Source organism: Rhinolophus sinicus, linkage group LG11 (genome assembly GCF_036562045.2).
Source record: "Rhinolophus sinicus isolate RSC01 linkage group LG11, ASM3656204v1, whole genome shotgun sequence".
Taxonomy (NCBI): Eukaryota; Metazoa; Chordata; class Mammalia; order Chiroptera; family Rhinolophidae; genus Rhinolophus; species Rhinolophus sinicus.
Genome location: NC_133760.1, coordinates 60,653,870 through 60,680,845, shown reverse-complemented (window position 1 = coordinate 60,680,845; position 26,976 = coordinate 60,653,870). Strand labels below are relative to the sequence as shown.

The 26,976-nt window shown below is 38.9% G+C and overlaps 1 protein-coding gene and 1 pseudogene across 1 annotated transcript in view; both read right to left on the bottom strand.

The window, feature by feature from the left end:
* CREB3L2 (cAMP responsive element binding protein 3 like 2) overlaps positions 1-4,988 on the bottom strand; it is a 205,600-nt gene extending 200,612 nt beyond the window's left edge. Inside the window, exons 1-2 of the mRNA XM_019750571.2 lie at positions 4,858-4,988; positions 4,072-4,115 (exon numbers count right to left, since the gene is read on the bottom strand). The gene's annotated coding sequence lies outside the window, so the exon portion shown is untranslated. The remainder of the gene's footprint in view (positions 1-4,071; positions 4,116-4,857) is intronic.
* The window catches only part of LOC109457240 (large ribosomal subunit protein uL1), a 38,209-nt pseudogene continuing 15,706 nt past the window's right edge, over positions 4,474-26,976 (bottom strand).

The following is a 26,976-nucleotide window of genomic DNA, read 5'->3' as shown; positions in this document are numbered from 1 at the left end:
TGTCAGACACCCAGAAACAGAACCAAAGGTTTTGATGCACAGTCCTCAGTGCCTTCGCTTTCTCCCTTCCTTGGTCACTTAATTTACATTTCAACACCGTTATGTTTATATTTTAACACTACATGGGGCATTAGACCTAGTAGAATTTCCCAGGAGCCCCAGATCCTCTTTGGACTTAAGCCAAATAGCTCAGCTCAAGACAGCCGGATGTCATCTCACCCTGGCTCTTGGAATGCCTACAAGACGTTGGCCAGACAAATTAAAAGACCCCAACCAGACCAGGACAATAAACACAACAGTGAGGAGGAGGAGGAAATGGTCCCCTCCCCCTTTTGTTTTACATTCATTCATTCATGCTCCGTATTCATTTACCCAAATACTTTCCAGTGGAGAAGGAAATCAAGTAAATATAATATTCATTGCCTGTCCCCAAGGCGTTTGCAATCTATCCAGGGAGTTCATGTATATACAACATTTATTAGCAGTGTCTTCTACTTTTAGAATGGAATTTTATTAGACATGTGGATTATAATATTTTTAAAACAGTTTTCTCAACGCTATTTATTGAACAATCTTGTGATGCTATCTTAAACTAAATTTGCCTTTATCTGAACTTGATTCATTTTCATTAACACATGGTATTCCAGTGTATGTAAATGTACCTCAGTTTCTATATCTGTTCTATTCAGGCTGGCAATTTGGGTTGTTTCTAGTTTGGGGCTCTTAGAATATAATCCAGCCCCTCCCCTTCTGTTGCAGTGCGATGTTAGGGTATGCTCTCCTCATGGCTCCCTCATGGCCATTGTGAAATGTTGAGTGTGAGTATTTCACATTATTTTGCCAGTAATCATATAGCTTCTCGAGTGGTCTGGTTCCCCAACCCAGGCTCCCCCACCCACCCAGATGCCCAAGAACACTGGCCACAATGGCAGGAAATGTGTCACCAATGAAGGTAACCACTAGGGACCTTGAATCAGAGTGTGGCTAGGGAACGTGAGGAAGAGCAAACCCATGTGAGCTGTTTTTGCACAAGGAGACAGAAGACTTCTGGCAGTTGTCAGGGAAACCCTTAGCATACACCTCACCTAGCTGCTCGGAAGACCGGCTCCAGACTTCCCAGTCGCATTAACCCTTAACCTCAGTCCTGAACACTTTCCACTGGGCTTTTATGTCACTACCCTGCATCCGCAGAGACCACACTTCCATGTCCCAGCCTAGTTTGTCAGCAAACCTAATTTGCCTCACCAAAGAGCTCTCCTCTGGACTATCTAGTGTCCCAAGGCCACTGGAAAATTCATTTAAAGGGCCAGTTTGCCCTTGGGGAGAACCTGATGATTGAAAGATTGCATTCGACCTAATAATTGGAAGACATATAGCTTGGAAGTAATGATTTAAATTTGTCATGGCAGAAATATAATATTCAGGTATAATAAGTATAATTGATTATAAAATAACATTTCTTTGATCTTTGATCAATTGCTGTTCATAATGTAGGCTTGCAGAAAAAAATGAAAGGCTAAAATTGTTTGAATTGATTGTTACAGAGTACATTTTTAATATACTTTGCCAACTAATATATCAATTAGGGAGTATCATAAAATTTAAAACAAAATTCCCTATTGGTACTAGGGCACTAAGTAAAGTTAACATCTCATATTGTAATTCATATCATCAGCTATGTATTTATTGTACTAGAAAGGTATTGTTCAGTTTCCAATTTAGATCTCTGAGGTCTTTCATTATGACATGAATCACTATACAATAACTAATATTCATTTACCAATAAGAATTCAGAAGGCAGTATTTCACAGACATAAATTAGAGAACAATAATAATTGTCCCCAATATATTTTATAGGAAGTTTCTTTATTATGAAATTTTCACCTGTATAAAATAACTGCCATTAAGATTTAGAGTGTGTAACATGAATACTATGTTTACTTTATTTGTATTTTTAAATAAAATCAGACTTAGAAATTGCAAAAATGGTATAAAACTTTTCTGGATACACTTCACCCACCTTCCCCTAATGTTAATAATAAGACAGGAGGATTGTAATGGTGGTACTAAATCTTCTATTTTGAGATTTGAACCTCTGGTATAATTCAATTTAACAAGTGTAATTTAGCTTGGGACTTTTTGAAAGTTTTCTTTCTTTTCTTTGCCTACTTTTTCTCCCGCCAAACCTTAATGGTGCTGTTTACTACACATTTACTATGCAGATCAGTTTCAATGGTTCTGTTTACTTCAGCCCAGTGCTGGCCCTGTGATTTGGGAGAGGTTTTGCATCGATATGGAATCCATTCCTGGCTCCAACTTAAATCTATATAACATATGCAAAAGTTGTGGTAATCCGTTTTAGCGCACCTTCCCCCACCTTAACGAATAAAGCTGAACTCAATAGAAGATTCCATTACAGGCCAAAGCAATTTACATCCTGGTTAAAAAATATAAAACTTCAGATGAACCAAAGACTCGAGGCAGTAGATTCCAGCAGACTCTGCCCAGCCAACCTTCCTCTTACTTTGATAAATCTTCCTTCTGTATTTCTACCTGCCTCATGAATTCTTTCACAACCCATCCACAACATTTAACATCTTACATAACCATTATACAATGATCAAAACCAGGACTGACACCGATACAATACTATTAACTAATCTAAAGATTTCATTCAAATATTATCAATTGTCCTACTAATGTCTTTCTTCTGGTGAAGAAAAAAAAAAAAATCCAACCCAGGGTCCCACATTTCATTAATTGTCATGCCTCCTCAGTCTCTTCCAATGTGGAACAGACTGTTTTGTTGGGGGTTTTTTGTTTGTTTTGTTTTGTTTTTTTCCATGACTGGCAGTTTTGTAGATACTTGCCAGTTATTTTATGGAATGTCCCACAGTGGAGGGTTGTGGTATAATAATGTGTTTGGTCTTTGTCCCCAGTTCCTGCCACTGAGCTGCTAAAACTTGGGAATTCTTGAGTGATAGAAATATCTTTGTTAGGCTAATGAGGTTATTCCTAACCCTGAACAGCTTCAGGATGGGGGCTGGTTGCCCCAACACCAACCATGTGATAGAAAGGACTTTTAGTCTCTGTGGAAGGGAGAGGGGCTGGAGACTGAGTTCAATCAAAATGGCCGATGATTTCATCTACCATGCCAACACAATGAAACCTTGATAAAAACTCTTGAACAGCAAGGTTTGGGGAGCTTCTGGGTTGGTGAACACATCAATGTGCTGGGAGAGTGGCACACCTGGAGAAGGCACGGAATCTCTGCATTCCCCTCACCCCATTTGGCTCTTCCTGAGTTGTATCCTTTACATAAAAATATAATTACAAGTATAGCACTTTCCTGAGTTCTGTGAGCCATTCTAGACAATTATCAAACCTGAGGAGGAAGGGGTGGTTGTGGGAACCCCAAAATTTGTGGTTCGCTGGGCAGAAGTGTGGTGCCTTGGGGACACCCAAGAATTGCAGCTGGTGTGTGAAGTGGGGGCAGTCTTGTGAGACTGAACCCCTTAACCTCCAGGATCTGTGCTGACTCCAGATAGTTAGTGTTAGAATTGAATTGTCGAACACCCAGCTGGTGTCACAAAATTGATCTTGGAAAATGACACACTGGGTTATCTAATGTCTCCTTATGATCGATTCAGGCTATGGTTTGGGGTAAGGATACCACAGAAGTGATATCCCTCTCGGCACATGATATTGGTATGTCTCATTACTGGGAATATTCACTTTAATCACTTGGCTAAGGTTGTGTCTGCCAGGTTTCTACACTGTACAGTTCTCTTTTCCCCAAACCTATTACTTTTAAATGTTCCAAATTCTAATATAAATACGAAGTAACTTGTAACTTCTTCCCAGATGTCAGAAATAATTTTGTTTTAATTACCAGTATAAGAAAATAAAAATCCATTAGAGAAAAATGAAAGAAATGGTTTGCGTAATTGAAGAAATTTTTAGAGACAATAGATGAAATGCAGGAAGGAAAAAAGAAAAAGACCTCAGATTTACTACATTCAGCAGAATGTAGTACTGAAATATCACAGATAGGACAGGATATGAATTTACCTTCTATCTCCATATCGATCATAATTGATGAATTTTCATTTAAACTGGAAGAGAAAAAAACAAAGATTCCATTAAACCCAATGTATTTTCTGTGAATGCAGAAATATTTAAAGAAAACTTGTTGATATCTATCAACCTCAAGTTATAGATAATAAGTGTGGGGGAACATTACACACCAATTCTTCCAAATGATTAAAAATATTACAAAAACTTTGTACTTCAAAAAAAAAAAAAAAACTTTGTACTTCAAGAGTCTGTATTTTGTCTATGTCAAAGTCTTTGGGAATGGAAAAAAAATAGATGAAGATTGATTGACAACGGTACAAAGATTGACAGCATTTATTACATGCTCTTAGTAAACATGAAGAAAATTAAATGCATTTGAACAATGGTGTTAGGCATTTAAAATCAAACTGTGGTTTTAAAATATAGCTATAATTATTAATGCTACAGTGTAGAAACTATATGAAAGTAAGATAAAATATCATGTTTAATTGTGAAGCACCGTATGGAAGATTCATTTTTGGTGCGACAATTCAGATTATCCAAGAACTTTATGAGCATAATGGGTGTTTTTTTTATTTTGCTTTATTTTTTTAGCACTATGATTTATGAAGCTGTGCAGGCACTGGGGCTTTCCCACGTGCTCTTGATACATAAAGCCTGGATGTTCTGCCAGTTCTTTTTGAACAATGACACCAGGAAATTGACAGCCAAGTGGATGTTGGACACAAGCTCGGCATTCATCATCATCACGTGGCCAATGGACACTGCCAGACACAGTACCTTCTTCATCTGGAACTTGATGGTGGATTTCACTGCCTTGACCTTGGCTACCATGTTCTTATTGTGGGTCAGCAAGGAAGGGAACTTGCCGGCCTTATTCAGGCCTGGGCCCAGGATGTGTGAGATCTGCTTGATCAGAGACTCTGAAGCCAAAAAAAGCATCATATATCTTGGCCAACTTTTTGAACAGTTTCTTATTCTTGTTGAGTTTCTTCAGAGCCTCCGTGTCCACGTGGGGGGGCGTCCACAGCCTCGGCCTCGTCACAGTGCTGCTGGCCTCCCCAAATACGTATGGAGAATTTGGGGAGAGGCGTGGATTTAAGCCTGACGGTGCCCAAGAAATGTTTGTCCTTCAGAGGGTCATAGTTCTTCAAGTTGATCAGAGGCATCACCGGCTCCAAAACCTTCCTGTGCATGCGGTGGTTTCTGTGCAGGACTTCCCGCTGCCCCCTATAGACCGTGTCCCGTGTCCCGGGAGACTTTGCTCGTCATGTTGCCTTATGCTGCAAAAACCAGGACAGAGCATGAATTTTCTGCATCTGGCAGAAACCACGACAAAGGATAACATTAAGTGCAAAACATTTTCTCAGGTACAAACATCAACAGCAAATCATATATTATTTGCATAAGGTAAGAAGTGCTAAATATTACTCCTTTTAGATACAACTCCTGATACAAGCTATGTAGAGGAGATTATCATTATTAAGGTTTTTGGATTTCAAAAAGGCAAACATGTCTGCAGGTGACCATTTTGTGGGAGTTTGTTCAGTAGATGACATGACTAGGAAAGGCTGTATGTATTTTTAATAATGTTGACTATTGACGCCCCCACAAAAAGTACCAAAATAACATGTTGGTCAAGCATTGCTAAGTGTATTAGACTTAGAGCAGCAAGAGGGACCACCTCGTCAATAGAGACTTAGTGTCTCAGCAGGGGAAATCTTTGGGGTCTGCGCCCAGGTAACTGAATGCAAGTCCTTCAAGGCAGGGAACTGGTGGGGATTGGGCAAAATTTGTGACATAATAGTTTAGGGCTGGTGAACAAAGCAAGTCTTGAAACAAGTCTGGATGAACTCACTCTTCTCTTCATAAGTAAGATGTTCCTCCAGGTAAATATACAGTTTTCTTGATAAAACTGTTTACCACAATGAGGCACCAGTTTGCCTTGATAAATTGGGTTGCAGGAACTTCCTGAAACAAATGATGAAGTTATTTATTGGTTTGCAATCTTATCTTCCTGGGCTAGAATTTCCTGGGGAAAAACAGTTAAGCTATATTGACACAGGTAATATCAATTCTCAGTAGATTGCCTACAAAAACTGAATCCAGACAAAATAATCTGAAGGACTTGGGGTATGACACCACCACAAATACACATGGAAAATATAAGGAATCACAGCAGCAAATCCCTGAAAATAATTATAAAACATTCTATAATCCTTTCTATTCTTTTTAACTTGATAGAAAACATGCAACAACTCTTTTGGCATCAATGTTGTAGTTTACTGGAAACAACTTAAGGAAAGAGAAATTTGAAGCCATTTTGGAAAAAAATGATGAGAAAGTCAAGTTGAAGCTATCATGACACGGGAAACATTTAAAAGAATGCAATGCTCTGTTAGACACTATTACGATGTTAATTGTTATATTTTCTGTAACACAAGTCACAGGTATAGTTTTGAAAAATCATCATTTTTACATTTATTTGTTCAGCACCAACTTGGCATATCAGCTTCAATAAAATGGATGTCAAATGCAAAATCATACAGGAACAAAAATTCAATGTACATCATGCACATAAAAGCATCAAAGAAATTAATACATTCCCTGAAAACAATTAGAGCAATAATGTTTATGAAAAATAGATAGATACTAAACAAATTGCAGAATCTCTTGATGTTGATCTAGTGGCAATACCAAAAAAACAACAACAAAAAAAGAGTAAGAAGTTTCAGTTCAACTGAGAATCCCATCTATGATCTGAAACTAAATTTCAAATTCAATTTTCTTTTTTCTATACTGAGATACAATAATGTCATCTTCAAATGAAAGTTTTAAAATACAGAAAGAATATAATGGTCTTTCAGTGTTATAAATGGCAAATTTAATTTAAAGAATTCCAATGAACATGAACTGTTGCAACTATGGAAACACTAGCAGTTGAAATTGCCTGGTGAACAAAGTAAGGAAAATGATACTGATGGGAATTTAGTGGGTAAGGAACTAAAATCCTAAGTTGTTTTCTAAAACCTACACTTATAATACTCCAGTTGAAGTACTGCAATATATTTGCAACAATAATTTACAGGACACATTTCCAATAACTTATTGTGGCTCTCAGGATAAATTTAACCTTGCAGTAGCAATTGCCAAGGGAGAATTTTATAGCTTCACAAAAGTAAAATTTATTAAATGTATACAATGTCACAAGAAAACTGCATTTCTTTAGAAAATAAGACACTAAAGCAAGTAGGCATTGGAACTGTCATAAAGAATTTTGTCTCTATGAAAGCAAGATGGATAACTATTTTATAACAAATTATTAATTCCTACTGATTTCTTAAGTATTTGAGAGTTTTTGTTAATACTAAAAATTTGAACTTCTTTTATTGTGTGTTCAACAATTTAATTTGTAGAATTTATATAGAATGACCTCAGGCTTGCTGTAATTTTTATTATTAAGAAATAAATACTGCATTCTAAAAATTGTACTTGAGGAAAGGAAAACTAATTTATTCAAGGAAGGGACATGTTTTTCCTAATTCACAGAAAAGTTGCATATAGTTGCCAAAGCATAGTCTCAAAAGGTTAAAAACATAATTCTTCTACAAAAAGATAATGGACACATTTCAAAGACTTATTAACCCTATTAATAAGCATACCAGCAGGATGATAAAAACAGTTCAAAGAAGAATTTAGGAAACTGGGATTTTTATAATAAATGGGGGGAGAGGGAAACATGCTGAAATAAAATTGCTAAGTTAGATAAAGGTACACACTGCTTAAAATCCTACAAGGTAATAAAACCATAGCCTTCAGGTTTATCTTTCCTACCAGACAAAAAAGAAAATCATTGCACCAGATTCAGCCTTCAGAATTATAAAATCTCTGGATTCAAATGATTGGTACCACCATGCCTAAGTTCCCAGAGTCAGATGATTCTTAGGTGGGCTTATTAGAAAGAGAGCTTAGCATGATATTAAACACATTTTGACTTATTTCCACGTTAGCGATAATTTTTTTTTAACATGGACTAGTGGCAGCTTTGCATATTCACATGGGAGCAGGATTCACACTTGGTTGTATGAAAACAAAATAAATTCAAATCCACAAATCACAGAGGACTTTAACCAAAGATTTTGCAAAGATGGGGTGGGGGAGGCAAAAAATGTTTCCTTCTACCTTTCTAAGTTCTCCTGGTTGCTCTAATAGCCCAATTGACATAAGGTATTAACCAGAGAAAGTTACCAAATGTATTACGTATGTGCATACAGGGGTTCCATTAGGTAGTCAGGCTTCTCTAAGGAGAAGAAGGAGGTTGAGAATGAGGGGGTACTCCAACGGGGAAAAAAGCAATTCCCATAGAGATGGAAAAGCAAGTTTTTGATAAATAAATGTTTGCTGGGCCATCTTTAACAAGGCCATCTTGTTAAAGATAGCCCAGCAAACATTTATTTTATATTAAACTGTAGTTATGTATGATGACAGCTCCCTTCCTAGAGCACGTCCTCCATCTAAATTCCTTTAGGTAGGTAGGGGGAAGAAAAAAGTCTCTTCCTGAGTCTTTTCCTTTCTTAAAAATAACCATCTAGGGACTGGCCCGGTGGCTCAGGCGGTTGGAGCTCCATGCTCCTAACACCAAAGGCTGCCGGTTCGATCCCCACATGGGCCAGTGGGCTCTCAACCACAAGGTTGCCTGTTCGATTCCTCAAGTCCCGCAAGGGATGGTGGGTAGCGCTGCCTGCAACTAGAAACAGCAACTGGACTTGGAGCTGAGCTGCGCCCTCCACAACTAAGACTGAAAGGACAACAACTTGACTTGGAAAAAAAGTCCTGGAAGTATATACTCTTCCCCAATAAAGTCCTGTTCCCTTCCCCCAATAAAACCTTAAAAAAAAAAAAAAAAAAATCTAAAATATTCAATATCCTAAAAGGCAAAGTTGGAGCAGCAAACTCTGTTTCCTCTCAGTGGAAGAGAGGATCACACTGCCTAGCTCAGAGCGAAGCTTCATTTTTGAAATCCCATTAGACACCTGCACCCCACACTCCCTCCCCAGCTTCCCTGCTACAGTCCTCCCCACTGGCTTTCCCTAACAATTTCCCTATCTCTTCTTTTTGTTAATGCAAAGAAATATAGCCTTCTGCTGTGTTGCCACCTCACACCCAGCAACCTCTAAGCAAAAGAAAGACATTCATACTGATGGGGTTCAAGACACAATACCCCCAAAATATGGCACCTTGGCCTACTGACTGTCTTAAACCGATGGAGTCTGAGAAAATAGCAGAAGCAGGAAGGTCACTTTGACTTCCCCACCTGTCCTCCCAGAAAGAGGTCCTAAATCTTCCACATGAAAGGTGCCCTCCCTGTACCTGGAGGAAGGTAGACATTCTTAGCACCAGAGACAGAGGATTTGGAGCTGAGAAATCAATATAAATAAACCCTGTTAAACTAACCTTTATCTCCCTAGTTATTTCTTCACCATTGACTACTCCTTGCCCAAACCTCTCTGCCTTGTCTATTCTTCACAAATGTATTGGTTCCTCTGTCTAAAAGGTATAAAAGCTTCCTATTCTGGTCACTTCTTTGGGTCTTCGTTCTCTGGTGCAGGCTCCCATGTACATGTAACAATTCAATAAAATATGTATGTGTTTCTCCTCTTAATCGGTTTTATGTCAGTTTAATTTTCAGACCCAGCCAGGGAACCTAAAAGGGTGGAAGAAAAATCTTTCCTCCCCTAAAATACGTTAAGATCCAAAATGAATAATGAACTTCAAGTCAATTTTTTAAATCTTTTTTATGGTCACCATTGGTAAAACAAAGCGGACCAGCCTTGCCTCAAAAAAAATCATAAAGGTTAAGATAAACTGGCTTGCTTGTTTCCTGTCATTACTTGCTGAACACTGACTGTTCCGTGTTTTCACATCTGTTATCTCACTCAATCTTCCCTATCAGGTAGGTGCATATTATTATCACCATTTAACACATTAAATAACAGAGCCTCAAAAAAAAAATAAATAAATAAAAAATAACAGAGCCTCAAGGAGGCTGCTGTATTGTAGGTAATAGTAAATAGCAAGTCTCGGATTGAGATCCAGTCCAGAGCTGATTCTTTACTGCTCAGCTCAGAAGTTACAGCACATTTGTTCTGCTCATGTAAATCCATGAATTCGTGCTCAATACAAGGTACTGCTTAGACTCTATTAACTATTTCATCTACTCCGGCATTTCTCAACCTCCGCACTACTGACACTTTTTCTTTTCTTTCTCTTTTTTTTTTTTTGCAGGAGGCTGCCCTGTGCATTGCAGGATATTCAGTGCCAGTCTTAGCTTCTACTCACTCGATGCCAGCACTGCCTTCCAGGTTTCACAAAATCAGCCCAGTTGCAAACCATTGTTTCACTCTATGCTGAATTCCTTTGGAATTTGCACCCTGTGTTCCCTTCAGTCTATGACAACACATGAAGTCTCAGACCTGGTGTGCCAATGTGGAAAACTTCCCTGCCCGTACCCGCGACTGGGTGCCTCCGGACTCCAGTAGGATCTGCCTGCAGTAACTGACGTCCTCACTGCGAACCATTTTCTGTTCTTGGAGGGTGTCCAAAACCTACTTACACGGGCTTAATTCTGTGTGCTGGCTTATCCAATCTACTTGATGCAGTGGATATTCAAGACCAGGGGTTAATATCGAATTGGCTGCCCAAGAATGATTTACTGGAGGCTTCTGGAAATGTCTCCCACAACTGGATTAACTATTTGGATTAATTTGACCCGTCAGTTTGTTGGGAAAGAAGGGAATAGCCATTTAATTTATTTAGTCACTTAATTTATTCAACTTAATAATTCATTTAGATTCATTCATTTATTTATTTAACTGATACTGGGACTGAGATGACTTTTTTGTTTTACTAAGTTGCACAGTTCAAATGATCAGATTAGTTGTGTATTTAGACTCAGGCAGAATGCAGCTTCTATCTCAGTACAAATCATTGCATATTCTTTATTCCCCGGAGAATATAGCTAAGTTAATAAATAATCACAATTTTCAGAGGCTGTTTCCAACCATTCTCTTTTCTTTTGTCACAGAGAGAGTAGGATAATTGTTTCTCTTAAATGTCATAAATTATTTTTAAAAATAAATGCTTGAGGAGACTTTCTGCGTGTATGACAATGCCTTTCAGGCAAGAGAGGGTGCATTCACTCGTGTGGGTATAGGATTCAATACAATAAATGTGTGTCATTGTACATCCATGGTTGCTTTCCTGTGAGATGGAGGGAAGAATAAGAGGAGACAGACCAGAGGGTTCACATCACACTAGATTTCTTAGGACGCTCACAAAAAGATTTACTGTATTTTCATTAATCCATCCTTCATCCACCTTGAGTATCACCATGGCAACCAGATATTTGTTTCCCAAAGATGGGCTTTCAGGCTGTGGAAGTTTCATTCAGCTCTATACAACATCCCTTGTATTCCTGAGAACCACATCTTTGAAATTCAGCATGCATAGGCAACCACCCCCAAACCCTTGTCTGTGTTACTGATCCTAATGCTAGAATCATTTTCTCAATTACAAGACATGATCAATTTTTTTGGAGCTTTCTCTCAGAACCAATGGAGAAATCTGTTTCACCTCTATTCCTCAAAAACGTCAAGTGTTCAAGCTTAGCCTAAAGAAGGCTAGCTCCGTAGTCATAAAGGTGTGTTGGTTTTAAAAGATATATTGTCAGAGTACTTCAGAGCATCCATCAATTGGACGGTCCTATAAATAAAAATCACCTTTCATCAAAACTGAACGATCCCTTTCTCAAAACACAGTTATAAAGCAGAATCTAATTCAAGGTGTACTACCATGCAAAGAACATACATTTTATAAATGAGATTGCATGCTTTGCCCAAAATCTCACACTAGTTAGAAACCACACTGAAATGAGGACATGAAGACCCGAACTCCCAGCACACAGCCCTGTCTACCCTACAGCAGAACGGCCTTCTTTTGCTCATGAGGGAGCTTGAACAGTGGGCTGATTATGTGACATTTGTGAGTCTTCTGCTCCATAGCAACAGGAAACTCCACCCTAGCTCTCTACTTTTTAACATGGAAAGATGGCCTGGATGGATGGATAGATGGATGAAAAGTTCTATATTAAAAATCTGGAAAATATCCACCTTTTATTTTTTTAAATTACATCCCCAAAAGGTGTTATCGGGCGGGAAATGTCACTTTATATGCCTTGTAGTCTTTTCTTTTCCATGGCCATGAATTACTTTTATAATCAATAAAAGCATTTCCATTTGGGGGAGAAAATAAAAATAAAAACCTCAAAAAAATAATTGTTTTCCAAAGTTCAAAGTATACTTCAAAGTAAATCTACTTCTACGTAAAAAAGTAAATAAAAATCGACCATTTACACAACCGTGATGCAGTGCATAGGGCTTGCATGATTTTTCTCATGATTTTAAGAATCCTTAAATGGTTTGTAATATCTTTATTAATGATTAAGGTAAGAAAATCAGGTTCTTTTACTCATAATATGGGACTAATAATTTCAACCTTTTTTTTTTTCTCTTTTTTTTTTGCCTAAAAGTAATATTGAATTAGTCTGACACACCATTTAGGAATCACAACTTGAATTATTGGAATTCATGCGGGAAGCCCAACCTCACTTAAAATTGCTGCTGTCTGCAGTGTAATAAACGTGATCGATGGGCTTCTGCAGCAATGCAGTTTAGCAGCTCCTCCATGACCGAGAGAGGCCTCTTTGTATGTGTGCATGTGCCTATTTCCTGAACATTCTGCAACTGTTTCCAACAGGAGCTAGTTTTGAGCTTCCTGTTCACAGTTATTTAAGAGTAGACTGTTATTTTCCAATCACCATGGATCAATTTAGATTACGTGTAAGAAAAACAATCGCGTTGAAGATTGATTACTTGTAAAACAGTAAAAATACACCCAGAGAGAGCCCTTATCAGCTCTGTCTCACTCGGTTCTTTGTTATTTTGAGCTAGAAGAAAAAAAATGGTTTCTAACGGTAACTAGAGCTATCACATGATCATCAAATTAGGCAAATTGAAACTTAAATGAGTCTCAGTGTTGTTTTTTAAGGAATGAATGTTTAAACAAACTTCTAAACAATGTAAAAGCAGCTTTTAGTCATTGCCCCCCATCCTCCCCTCCCCCCCCCCATTCCCAAGATCTGTCCAGTATTTCTGATCCCCCTGTCCTGGCTGTCCTTTTTCCTTCCATTGTATTTACCACTTCAACTAATAATGTTAGGAAAAAATTACTTGACTTACTGGTACCTCTTGCAATTGGTTACAACATGCCTGTATAAAGGGATAAAGCAGAGAATCTAAGAAATACCTTACGCTACCTTGTGAAATATTTAACTCATACATCAAATCACTTCTCTTATTTAGTACATTTCTAAGTATAAATAAATATTTGCGGAAAAAGTGAACTGCACAGGAGTCTTGCCAGGCTTTTATCTCAAATACAATTGGAAAACCTAAATCATGTACTTTTCGCTTTGGAAGAGATCTTAGAGATTGTTTCATATTTGGTGAAACCTAGGTAAGTTGAAGTGAGTGACCTACCTAGTATTACAGTGTGAGTTATAACAGGTCCAAACCCTCCTTGAAATCTTTCCATCTGACTATTTTGCTTTTCCACAAAGGGGAAGGGTAAAAAAAAAGGCACATACATGACCTTACTCATTTAAAACAATAATCTTGGGAGGAGCATATTATTAACCTGATTGCAGAGATAAGGAAAGTGAGACTCTGAGAAATTATATAATTTGTCCAAGGTCACACAGCCACTAAGAGAAGCGGAATTTGAGCTTTAAACTGTAACCTGAGTGGATTCTACGAGCAGAACTGTCTTTTCCCATATCCAAGTTCACGCTATTGATGAAAGGCATTGATGAAAAAGAAAATTTTACTGAAAATAGGGGGCAGGGGATCCACTGAGGAAAATTCCTATCACATGTCACTTTAGACAACAACTTAACAAAATTCATCTTACGATATTTCTATTTCCCCCAAAGGTGTCTTACCCTCCAAGGTACTGCTTTCTCTATGATGTTGATGGAGCAACTAACCTTAAAATGGTTCCTTGCCATGTGGAATTGAGCTAAAATAGTGGTCTGAGCGGAGAGAGAATTCCCCAGCCTAAGCCCCAGCCCACTTCCGCATAACCCCCTCCAAGCTACTCCCCGAACTAATCACCAGATGACACCTACCACTTCCCCAACTCAAGGAAGTCCCCAACCCATAAAAACCTGCTCAAAACCTTGCTAGGGGCTCAGTCTTTTGGGAAGGATCCCGCTGAGCCCGCCTGCATAATAAAGCTGACTCTCCTAACTCCCTGAGTGCCGCTTGGGTTCTTTCCAGTCCTGGTATCCATAACAATGTTACAAGAGAAAAGAATTATAACTGCTTAGCGAACATAAAGGGCAAAGTTTATGTGAAAAGGTTCCCTGCCACCAAGGTTGCATGTATAGAAATGATACAGGGATCTGGGTCCCCCAAATGATACAGGATTCTGGTGACTAGTGCCCGGAGATCTTGGTCTCACATACGCAAAGGATAAGAACATGGACTTGGAAGTAGAGGTAGAGGAGCAAATATTTTTATTAAAGTGAAAGTACAGCTCTCTTGCGAGAGGGTGTACCCAAAACTGGGATGCCCACTGGCTAAGGCAAAAGGCTCTTACTTTATACCTTTTTTTGTATGTTTGGGGAAGGGAGCTGGCACCTTCAGATGGGTTCTGTCTATCAGATTTTCTGTTTGTCCAGCCTGAAGGGATTTACGAAATAACCCATTTCTGTCTATCAGATTTTCTCTGTTTGTCCAGCCTGAAGGGATTTACGAAATAACTCATTTATTCCCAGAGCGCAATTACATTGTTGCCCTGGAGCAAATGAGTCATTTCAGAACCTCGAGTTCCAAGATATGGCTGCCTTTGTTTATTCTACCGGGGACTTCCCTGTTTACCTAACAACGTGCTAGCTATCCTGTCTCAGAAATGCTGCAAAATTTTTACTTAAAAAAAAAAAAAATGGGGGAAACGGAAAAACACAACCAAGCTAAAAACAAAAACACAACCAAGCTAAAAACAAAACCGCATGAAGCCAAAAAGGGAGTGAACTTAAAGTCTAATCAGTGTGAGGAGGCTGAAGCCAAAATGGCTGACAAAGTACTTGGAGCTGGATGGAGGCTTGAACTCCGAGGGCTAGAGCGATGACACCTACTCAGGAAGGCGCGTGCAGTCCGTGTCCTGTGCACAGACTCCTGGCCTGGGGCTGTGTGCGTAAAGCTAGGAGCTTCAGAGGGCTGCTTCAACTCTAAAATGAAGATTTAGAAAACATTACCCAACCACATTGATAGAAGAACATAAAGGAGAATATCTTTGTGACCTGAGGTGGGGGGAGATTTCATAAACACAATGCCATAAAGCAAACTATTGACGGGGTAACTGACCTTAAAACGGTTCCCTGCCACGTGGAACTGAGCTAAAATGGTGGCCCCAGCGGAGAGAGAAGTCCCCAGCCTACACCCCGGCCCACTTCTGCATAACCCCCTCCAAGCCACACCCCGAGCCTATCACCAGATGACACCGACCCCTTCCCCAACTCAAGGAAGTCCCCAACCCGTAAAAACCTGCTCAAAACCTTGCTAGGGGCTCAGTCTTTTGGGAAGGATCCCACTGAACCCGCCGGCGTAATACAGCTGTGTTCTCCCTGATCTCTGTGTGCCACTTGAGTTTCTCGGTCCTTGCCGTTTTGTCTGCAACACTATCGAAGTACAAAATGACATCCAGATTGAGAATTTCTATTCAATGAAGGACACGGTGGGGGTGGGGGTGGGAATTAATAGACAGTGGAGAATATGTGAATACATTTGGGATGTCTATGGGAAGGAAAGGGTTAAGCAGCAAGCCTGCAGTCTCTTCTCTCCTCTTCTTGGAGGAAAAGAGAGTAGGGGCAGAAGTAAGGCAGATGTTTAGGACTAATCTCCCAGTCGAAATGTTAATGAATATCTCCTATCACAGAGCTAAGCAGAGGAGTCCTTATCTATGGAATGCTTTTAACAGAATGACCTGGTTGGTTAGGCTTGCTTATGGTAAACAAAGCAGGCGTCCTATGGATTTAGGGGCATGGCTCAAGGAAAAATATGTAATGGATACAACCATCTGAGTGTAAACTGAAGGTGTCCATTGGAAAAGTTTTCAAGAAAAAGATATCTTTATTACCAAGTTTGATTTCTATTTTCTTTCATGACTAATGCGAAACCCAAGAAGGGAGATTCATTTGATGTGAACCCCAAGAGAGAATTTATCTGCTGAGATGGACTCCCCATGGTCAATGGAGGGCCCAAATTTTATAAGTAATAAGAGTCGAGCTGCCGTTTGTTAACAGAGGCTCTCCATGTACTCTGAGTACAGTAAAATACTTCAGACCGAAGTCTTGACTTTCCCATGCTATGCTGCGCTTGTTGCAATCAACCACTGAAGCCAATAGACTTGCCCCATCCAATCAGAACTGCTCCATAACAACCAATCAGAATACATATACGACCAATCAGGACTGAGCAATCAGACCAATCAGAACTGTACAAATTTAGGTAATCATTTATATAAAACAGAAATAAATAATTGAGAACCTGGACAGGAACTCTGTTTGAAACACAGCATCCCCTTTGCCTGGGGTGGAGGGGTGGGGGGAAGCACAATTTTACTTTTGGTTTTCACCAGAGGGTGCGCCTCCATGGTTTGCAAACTGTTTCACCTGAATAATGTCTCTCCTTTTCTGCACCTCTTTGGAAACTTTGGTTTACACCAGCATTGAAATAGCATTTTGTTTTTGTTGATACATGTAAATGATTCAAGATTTTAAATCAACTCCTACATAATATTTTGGATCAGTCCTCACCTGAGAGTTGGAAACATTGAAAGCTTTCAAAATAGGAATCCATTCCAAAGAGAATGACAAAACACCAGATTTTGCAAATGTTTGTCTAATCTTGGAACCTTGAACCTGTTTACTGGTTTACGGAGTGATAGGGAGAGCCAGGGCCCAACAATAATCCCGCCACTCACAAGCTAGGAGTAATGACCATCTGCTGGAGACTGGGGAGGACCCAGCACAGTCAATATGACTGCCTTGGTTTGCATGATAAAGGAAGGTCACAGAAAGTCAATACAATTGAGAGCAACTCCCCAGGGGGCAGAAAAGTTCTGCCAGCAACTGGCACAAATGGTTTGCATTTTAAGACTGCAGTTTGGTAAAGGATTCTATCTCTTTGGAGACTGCACGTCTCCAAAAGGATGCTGTTTACAAAATAAAAGTGAAATTTAAAATTACATCTCTTTGGGTGGGCTTAGGGCGTTTTTTGTTTGCTTGTTTCCTCCATTACTGAGTGGAGGAGAGGAGTAAAAGAAATATATAAAATTGAAAAAATCATTTTCTTCAGTTCATAGTTCATTATCACCATGGATCCATGAATAGTTTTCTTCTATTTAAAAAAATATTTTCTCCTTTAGGCTCAAATACAACTCCCATACCCCTTCCTCCTTCCCATTCTAATGTGTTCGGTAAACGTTCTTAAATATAAGTGTTTTGTGAATGAATAGTGAATCAAGTCCTCTACTTGCTTACCTATTATTTTCCTATAACAATTTTCTGAGAATTTTTATAAATTAAGAATCTTGTGCTACTTGGATAAGGTAAACCAGCCATCAAAAAGTTTGTCCAGATAACAGTCAGCATTACTGAGATACCTAGAAGTAAGTAGGGGTGGGAAAGTTCTCCTTACTCTAAGCAACAGCTGGCTTTTTGCAGAGCCTGCCAGCAGAATGGCCAATCAGACAAGAGCAAACACATCGTTTGTACATTCATTCAACAAATATTTATTGAGTGCTTGCTTTGTCTGGCTGAGACTGAGCCTAGAGGCCTAGAAACCAATCACAAATCATGGCCACAGTTGATACTCTGCCACTTATGAGCTGCATGAATTTGTGCTGATAACCTAAATTCTCTGTATCTTAAGTCTCTTCATTTGTAGAGGGAGAAAAATAAACTGCTCCCTACCGTCTTTGCGAGGTTATTTTGAGGATAAAATAAATGGGTATTGAAGGATATGTTAAAGAAAAACCATGGGCCCAAGATAGTATCATTTGTGTGAAGAGCCCATGATACCAAACCTAGATTTAATACCTGATCTAATCACAGTTTCAACCTCTCCCAGAAATGTAATCTTAACATCCCAGGCTGGAATTTTCTGGTCAAGCACCACTAATTTAATCCAGTCACAAGGGCCCTCTCCATCCCCCATAGAAAGAAGAGGATAAAACTGCACCGATAAACCACCTCCGAAAAAAGATCCCAACCCCAAAATAATCCTTTCTTTTGTTTTACTAGTAGCTCCCTTGCCCCACCCTTCTCCCTATACAAACTTTCCATTTTGTACAACCCATCAGAGCAGCCCTTTTAGTTGCTAGATTGGATGATGCCCAATTCATCAATCACTTAATTAAAACCAATTAGATCTTCAAGTTTACTTGGTTGAATTTTGTTTTTTAAGAAGTAGCAGAATATGCTGCCCCAAAATACGCTTCTTTGGCATAACAACTATTTTGAGAAAAAGACATGGGAGAAAGCTCTAAAAACAGAGTAGAATTTACCCTTTGTAAGGGAAGTGTACATTTTTTAAAGGAAATCTCCATCTGTAAAGTTCTCCGTCTCTGCAGAAAGAGAACATCGACTCTAAATCACAAGAGAATCTTTTCAATAGAGAAGAAAATCTGCATAACAAACCTGACCCTTCTTTACTGTGTTTTTCCTCATAAGCTGCCATAACTGTCTTCCTTCCCCTCCCCCCAACACCTTCATTTTGTCTTTAGCTGAAGATGGTATTTAAGGTGGTGGCTTGGGGCCATCTCAGAGAGTTTTTTTAGTTTTCCTGGGTATCAACTATGTGTACATGAGGTAGGCTTGTTCATAAACTTCTATTTTTTCTCTTTTAATCTCTCTTTTACAGCCAAGAACAATGAAAGATAGAGGGCAAATTATTTTTCCTCCTGTACAGAGTATCACCACTATTATTTCACTGATGCAGCCCAAAGAGATAAAGAGTTAGAGCAGAGGCCACACAACCCAGCTGAGAAGGAAGGAGAAGGAGCCGGGGAACAACCTTAATCATTGCTGTGCTAGCCAGTCGTGGCCAAGCTTATGAAAATTGATAATACTCAAAAGCAACAGAAGAACCTGAAGGGATGGTCACCATCTTGGCCTTGACCATTGAATAAAAAAAAAAAAACTTACGACTGAGCATGAAATGAAACTAGAAGACAAGGAACAGCAGGCAATCCAAAATTTTCTCTCAGCCTCAGCCTCATCTTCAAGATATTCCCTTCCCAGACTTGGGGAGAGGAAACGGGACACCTAATGAGTAATGTCCTCTGTTCCCCAGGATCCAGGGCTGCCAACGCTTGTTACTCTGGTTAGTGTAAACAAACATCCACAGGAGCAGAGGAAAATTGTGGAGTGGGGATGGGAGACAGGCTAGGGCCCCTGTAGAAAAACAAATACCAAAAATGTATGGGGATGAGCCCAAACCAACTGAAGTTTCTCTAAAGGAAGGAGTAAACACGAATAGGGTTGTTAAGCATGTATTCCCTGTTCTAAAAGACATTCCAAGCAAAAATGAAAATAGAAAACATCATTGCAATGATTTATTTCTAAATGAGTAGTAGACCAAACATTTTCTTCCATATTTTAAAAAATGTAAAAATGAAAATGAAAAGGCTCATTGCCACCTTGAAAATATTATGCTGAGTGAAATAAGCCAGACAGCAAAGGACAAGTACTGTATGATTCCATTTGCATGAAATCGCTGGAATAGGCAACTTCATAGAGATAGAAAGTATGTTAGAGGTGACCAGGGATGGGGGTGGGAAGGATTGGGGAGTTATGGCTTAATGGGTACAGACTTTCTATTTGGGGTTATGAAAACGTTTTAGAAATAGGTAGTGCTGATGGTTGCACAACATTGTGAATATAACTAATGCTAATGAATTGTACACTTAAAATTGTTAAAGGTTAATTTTATGTTATATACTGTGTTTCCCCGAAAATAAGACCTAGCCAGACCATCAGCTCTAATGCGTCTTTTGGAGCAAAAATTAATAAGACCCGGTCTTATTTTACTATAAGACCGGGTCTTATGTAATATAAGATATAAAATAATATAATATAAAATAGAATAATATAATATAATATAATAATATAATACCGGGTCTTATATAATATAAGACCCGGTATTATATTAATTTTTGCTCCAAAAGACGCATTAGAGCTGATGGTCCAGCTAGGTCTTATTTTTGGGGAAACACGGTACATATTTACCACAATTTTAAAAATGGGGTGGCGGGGAGAAGCTCATTGCACTGATTTATCTCAAAATAGATAGTAGACAAAATAGCAGATCATAAGATGGGAATCCCAGAATTACACCTAAAGGTGAGATCCCTAAAGGGCATTGGTATCAAGCTGACACAGCCTGAAGAACTGCCCTTCTCTAGTTTAGAGACATTTCTGTCTGAGGGACCAACAGGAAACTATAAAAACCCTGAGGTGGCCCTACCTTTCACTGACTGGTTCTCAGTGCTCAAAGGGCCTTCTTAGCCTGACTACGCTCATTGCCCGTCTAAGCAATAATCATGTGCTAGAAGGGTCTCCATAACATCCCAGTCCAGACAACAGGACACCATAGTCTTTTATTTACTGGTGCTGAACTTTGAGGAACTGGAACACTGAAGTGAGCAAGAACAAGGAAGTTACACATGGCATTTGCTGATTGATTAAAGCAGGGTTTCTTTCCTTATATGGAGCAGAGGGAAGTCTCAATGCCAGGTCAGATAACTTGTGCTGAGCAGGCAAGCACTATAGGTTGACTTGATCCTTCCTTTTCTGGGAGGGCTGAGCATGGAAACTTCGTTACAGTTTTGGTTTGCTGACGTGGGACTTAACATGAGGGATGATGGCGTCTTGGGCCCCATTGGTGACTTGAATAGTCACCAATAGAGAAGAGGGAAACAATTGATTACTGAGTAAGCCTGAGAAGATTTACACAGATGTAAGGTAACATGAGAGTGACTACAAAGTCTGGTCAAACTTTCACACAATTTTCTACAGTAAAGTAGAAGAAAGAACAATGAAAAATGTTCTTCATCTCCTTAGGAGATAAATGGGAGTGCCTGTGATTGTCTCCTCTGCCTTCTGAGAGATTCCGGAATTGGTTTCTTTGAAGGTAGGGGCTTAGAGTTCCAAACATCAGAAGGTTCTGATCTTACATTACAAAATCCAAAGATAAGGCCTCTGAGGAGCTTATCTCTTTTCCCCAAGGAAGGGAGAGTGTGGTAGCAGCTGCTTCCCTTCTCTAAAAAAAATTTCAGCATTTTACTCATAAACAATACAAGTGAAATTGTTCCATAAGAGGCTGAATATGTGGGACTGGAACTCTGGAGAAGAAGTTGGGACCCATCCTCATCTGATGCTATGTTAACATTGGAAACACACCAACAGAATGACCCCCCTATAAATTCCTATTTTTAACATGACTTAAAAAGTCATCCAAAATTCTTTCATTATGTTCCCTTCCATTTGAGTTTTCAAGATCACAATTGTGATTATGTCATTGGTTTGTTTTTTTAAGTATGAAAAATGTTTGCTTTGCTTTCTTGTTTTCTTTAATAGAACCATTCATCCCACTGGGGAGGAAGGAAGAAGAAGAAAGGACTGTTCTCCAGGGAAGAAAAAAAAGAAAACAATAACTTCTCTCTCCTTTTGGATGGATTAAGCAAATTGGTGGAGACTTCCCTGCCCTTGAGGAAAAGAAAATCAATTTTCCGTGGCTGAAGATTTAGGCTCTTCCTGAGAGCTATTAAGAAAGAAAAGACGTCAAAGGAGCTTTTATCTTGAGAACAAAGGAAGAGTCAGCAACACTCCACAGGATATAGAGGTGAAGTGAGAGGTAGAGGGAAGTGGAGGAGAAGGAAAAAGGAAATAGTGGGGACAGCCACTAATAGAGGGTGTGCCAGGAGAAAAAGCGCTACTAGGACACGTTGGTTCCTACCAGCTTCACCCTCAACATCTGATGGAGAAACTGACCTAAAATGGTTCCCTGACACGTGGAACTGACCTAAGATGGTGGCCCGAGCAAAGAGAGAGGTCCCCAGACTACGCCCCAGCCCACTTCCGCATAACCCCCTCCAAGCCACACCCCGAGCCAATCACCAGATGACACCTACCCCTTGCCCAACTCAAGGAAGTCCCCAACCCATAAAAACCTGCTCAAAACCTTGCTAGGGGCTCAGTGTTTTGCGAAGGATCCCGTTGAGCCCGCCGGCATAATAAAGCTGACCTTCCTAACTCTCTGAGTGCCGCTTGGGTTCTTTCCGGTCCTGGTATCCGTAACACACCTACACTGCAGGAACTGGTGAAGGGGTTCAGAACAGGCCTCCCCAAGATGTGCTCTTTGGCATGTGGATTGTCTCCACCTCAAGGCAACTGAGACCCTGTGGACTCGGGCTCCTTAGAAGCTGTTACCTCTCCCTTAAAGAATTTAAATTTGGGGACTTGTCCATGTGCGTTTTTCCCTCTTCCTCCTCTACCTCCTCTCTTTTTTCTTCTTCTTATTTCTTCTTAACGGAAAGAGCTATCCTGATTGTAAAAACTTCACATGCTTATTGGAGAAAATTCAAACAGAACAGACAATTTTTTTAAAGTAAAAGTGGAATGAAATCTCATGAGAAATAATTTTTTATGAGCTATCTATGGGACAAGGCAAACTTCTAATTACCGAACATCTGCCTGAGGACACTCCAGTAGGCTTGTTGGACATTAAAAATGTGTGCAAGTAGCTTTCTGCGTGATTTCCAAGTTTTAGGTAGGTTTCCTGAACATTGGGAATCTTATTCACAATCATATTAGCCACATGTTAACAAAATATTTTCTTCAAACAGTTTGCCTCTTGGAAGATTTTGACAGAGGTTTGTGTACTGGGTACTAGGTGAGGAGGATTTTGTTTCTTTTCTGGCTAGAGAATGGTATTTTTTTTCTATTTCACTTAGCATAGTGTCTTTAAAGTTCATCCATGCTGTAACATATGTCAGAATTTCCTTCCTTTTTAAGGCTGAATAACATTGTATTTTGTATGTGTATAATACATAATGTTTATCCGTTCATTCATTGATGGATACTTGGTTGCTTCCACTTTTTTGCTACTGTGAACAATACTGCTATAAAGTTAGAAGTACAAACAAGTATTTGTTTGATTCTCTGCTTTCAATTCTTTTGGGTATATACCCCAAAGTGAAATTTCTAGATCTGACAATGGAATGTCAAGGCTTAGATTGTACTAAGTAATAAGGAAAGCCATTGGGGGATTTTGAGCCGGGTGGTGACATGATCTGGACTTGTTTTAAAAGGACCCCTCTGGCTGTGTGTAGAGATGAGACTCTGCAGACTGAGAGGGAAATAGCCAGACCTGTCCCAAAAGTCCAAGCAGGAAGATGATAGCCCACCCAGAATGTGAGCACAAGAGGTGAGAAGCCTCTGATCTCAGTTTATCTCTGAGGTGGAACCAAATAGATTTGCTGTTGTCTTTCCTGCAGTTATGCAAATATAATGCAAATATTCCTACTTTGTTTTTCACTTGGAGATGTTAAACATTTAATAATGCAAAAGGCTGTTTTTTTGGAATGCATATGGCCCAGAGGCTTGGAGAAAAGAGGATCAAGATTCCAAAGGAAGTATAACCAGCAGACCCAGCACTCGTTGGGGGCTAAGGAATCATCCGGTCTGCAGGTGACAACCTGCAATGAGCTTGGCGAACTGAATTTTTAACTTCCTACTTTGCTGCTAACTTCGGGTTCTAGAAGGTCTTTCCTTTCATTGACTGGTTCTCAGTGCTCCGAGGGCCTTCTTATCCTGACTGCACACACTGCCCACCCAAGCAATAATCATGTAATAAAAGGGTCTCCATAAATTTCCAATCCAGACAACAGAAATCCATACTCTCCATTTACTGGTGCTGAACTTTGGAGAACTGTAGGCAACTTGACTAAGTAATGCAAAATGGTTTTCCAAAGTGGTTATTCAAATTTACATTCCCATCAATAGTATATGAAAGTTCCCATTGCACCACATTCTCATTCAATATGTTATTGGCAGATTTTCCATTTTTGTCCATCTAGTGGGTACACAAGAGTAGCACCTTGGGGTTTTAATTTGCATTTTTCTAATTAATAATGAGACAGCATCTTTCATATGCTTGTTGGTCATTTGCATTTTTTCTTCAAAAAGTCACTGTCCAAATATTTAACCCAATTTTTAACTGGGTTGTTTTTTCCTTATTAATTTGTAAGAGGCTATTATATCCTCTAGATACAATTTATTTGTTAATTATAAGCCTTCAAATATTTTATCTAATTTTACCTTTTTCAAACTATCTTTATAGTGTTTTCGATGAACAGAATGTCTTCATTTTGATATCCATTAATTTATCAATTTTAACATTTATGTTTAGAGTTTCCTGTTGAAGAAAATTTACCAAATGCTGAGGTCATAAAGATTTACTTTTATATTGCCTTCTAAAAGCTTTCCGGTTTTGCTTGTCATATTTGGGTCGATAATCCACCTACAATTAAATTTTGATATGGTGCCATGTTCAATTTTATTTTATTTTTCATGGATATTCAATTGATCCAGTACTATTTACTAAACAGACCAATTCTGCAGTGCCAACTTACTCATAAGTCAAGTGTTTATATATGTGCAGAAGTCTATTTCTGGGTTTTTTATTCTATCTCATTGTTCAAGTTCTCTACCTTTGCAAATAATACCACTCTATCATAATGACCATAGTTTTATAGTAAGTAATGATATCTAATAGCAGAATAAGACTTCCTATTTTTTCCTTCCAGAAATTTAGCTGTTCTTGGCCCTTCCATGTTTAGATAAATTTTAGAATCAAATTGTCAATATATACACATACATTGCATTGAATCTATAGATCAGTTGGGGAAAATAGACATTGTTTTTACTATATTAAGTCATAAACATGACACATCTTCTCATTCAAACAGGTTTCTTTAATGTCTCTCAATAAAGTTTTATAATCACCCTGATGGAGCTCTTGTACATCTTTTATTAGATTTATTCCTAGGCTCATGATATTTTTTTGATGTCTTTTATATTAAAAGTATCCTTTTCCAAATTTTATTTTCTGATTCTTGCTATTGTACAGAAATACAACATTTTTTTGTTTATTGACTTTTATATTTAGCAATATTGATAAACCTTGTTATTAGTCCATATTTTTTCTGTAGATTTAAAATTTTTCCACATACACAATTAGATGAACTCAATATAATAATAATAATATTTTATCTTCTTCTATCCTTATGCCTTTGACTTATTTTTCTTGCCCATTTCACTGGCTAGAACTGTTAGTATTTAATAATAGTACTGATAGGATGCTTCTTTGCATTATCCTGATTTCAAAGGGAAATTTTTCAATATTTAATTACTAAATTTGATTGTTGTAGGTTTTTTAACAGATATATTTCTTTTTCAGAATAAGGAAGTTCTAGTTTGGTAAAAGCAAAAGCAAGAAGCAACCATGACTTCTTTCTTCCCATATTGCAGTACTTGGGCAGTGACTTCACTTCCTCTAGGTCTTCAAACATGGCTACTATGGTTTCAGTGTTTGCAGGATGACTCCTCTCCATATGTAACTGAGTGAAAGCTCACACTGCTTGCCACTCAGCAGCCAGTAAGTTGAGTAACAAGGGGTTGGGGCAAGGAAAGTGACTTTTTTCAGAAAGCCAGCAAGCCAAGCTGGCAAGACTAGCATCCTAAAAAACCTTATTGGAAAAGTACAGAATTCAGGTTTCTTTTATGTCAGAGGAAGGGGGAATGGGAGGGGCTTGAGGTGAGGAGGTGAGTAATGACTGCAGACATGTGGATGCCAGCAAGGGTCCGAGGAGGATGGTGAAACTTCTTTGCTTTTGGCCAACAAACTCTGGTTGCCATGGTCCTAGTCACAGTGTTCCTATAACTCTTTAAACAAACAATCATTAATTTTGTACATATTTTCCTTCTCTCCTTGGGGAGATAGTTTGGAGCAGGGAAGTTGTTTCAGTAATTCCTAGGCTATGGATTAGATTTCTTTAATGATTAACATGTGTATATATAGGACTAAGCAGAAGCTATTAACCAACATCTTATGGGAACCGGGCAGGTTTGAACAAGATGGAGTCAGAAAAACTGATTGTTTTATTCTATTACACATAGAGTAAAAGAAAATGTATATACCACACACTCGTTAAAAACAGCAAGACACATTTTATTCAAGCTACTGCAGTAGGAGAAAGAGTCCTTGGTATAGAACTGAGCTCAACTCACAACACAGCAAAGACAGCTGGGGATTTATAGCCAATAGCAGGGGGAAGTGGTCAGTGAATGGAAAAGTACTAGGAGGAACTTGATTAAATATCAAAAGTAGGGGGAATTCTTGTTAAACTGGCCTAACAGGATTTTTGCTAAAGGCAGGCAGGCCAAGGACTTAGATATCAAGGGTGAGGAATGAGAAATTTGATCAGATATCCAGGATAGGGGGATTCTCACTGAACTGACTAAACAGGATTCTTGCTAAAACGGGGGTCAGCCGTCTAGACACAAAGGACAAGGGCGAGGCCTGGTTGAGCAAAAGGCTCAAAGAAGCCCGACTACAGTTCTTCACTGGGCTCCGATAATATTGCATTTGTTCCTTCAGCCTCGGAAGTGCAGTTGCTTTATGTTGCTGCTAATCTCTGAGTTTCTTCACTAGCCTT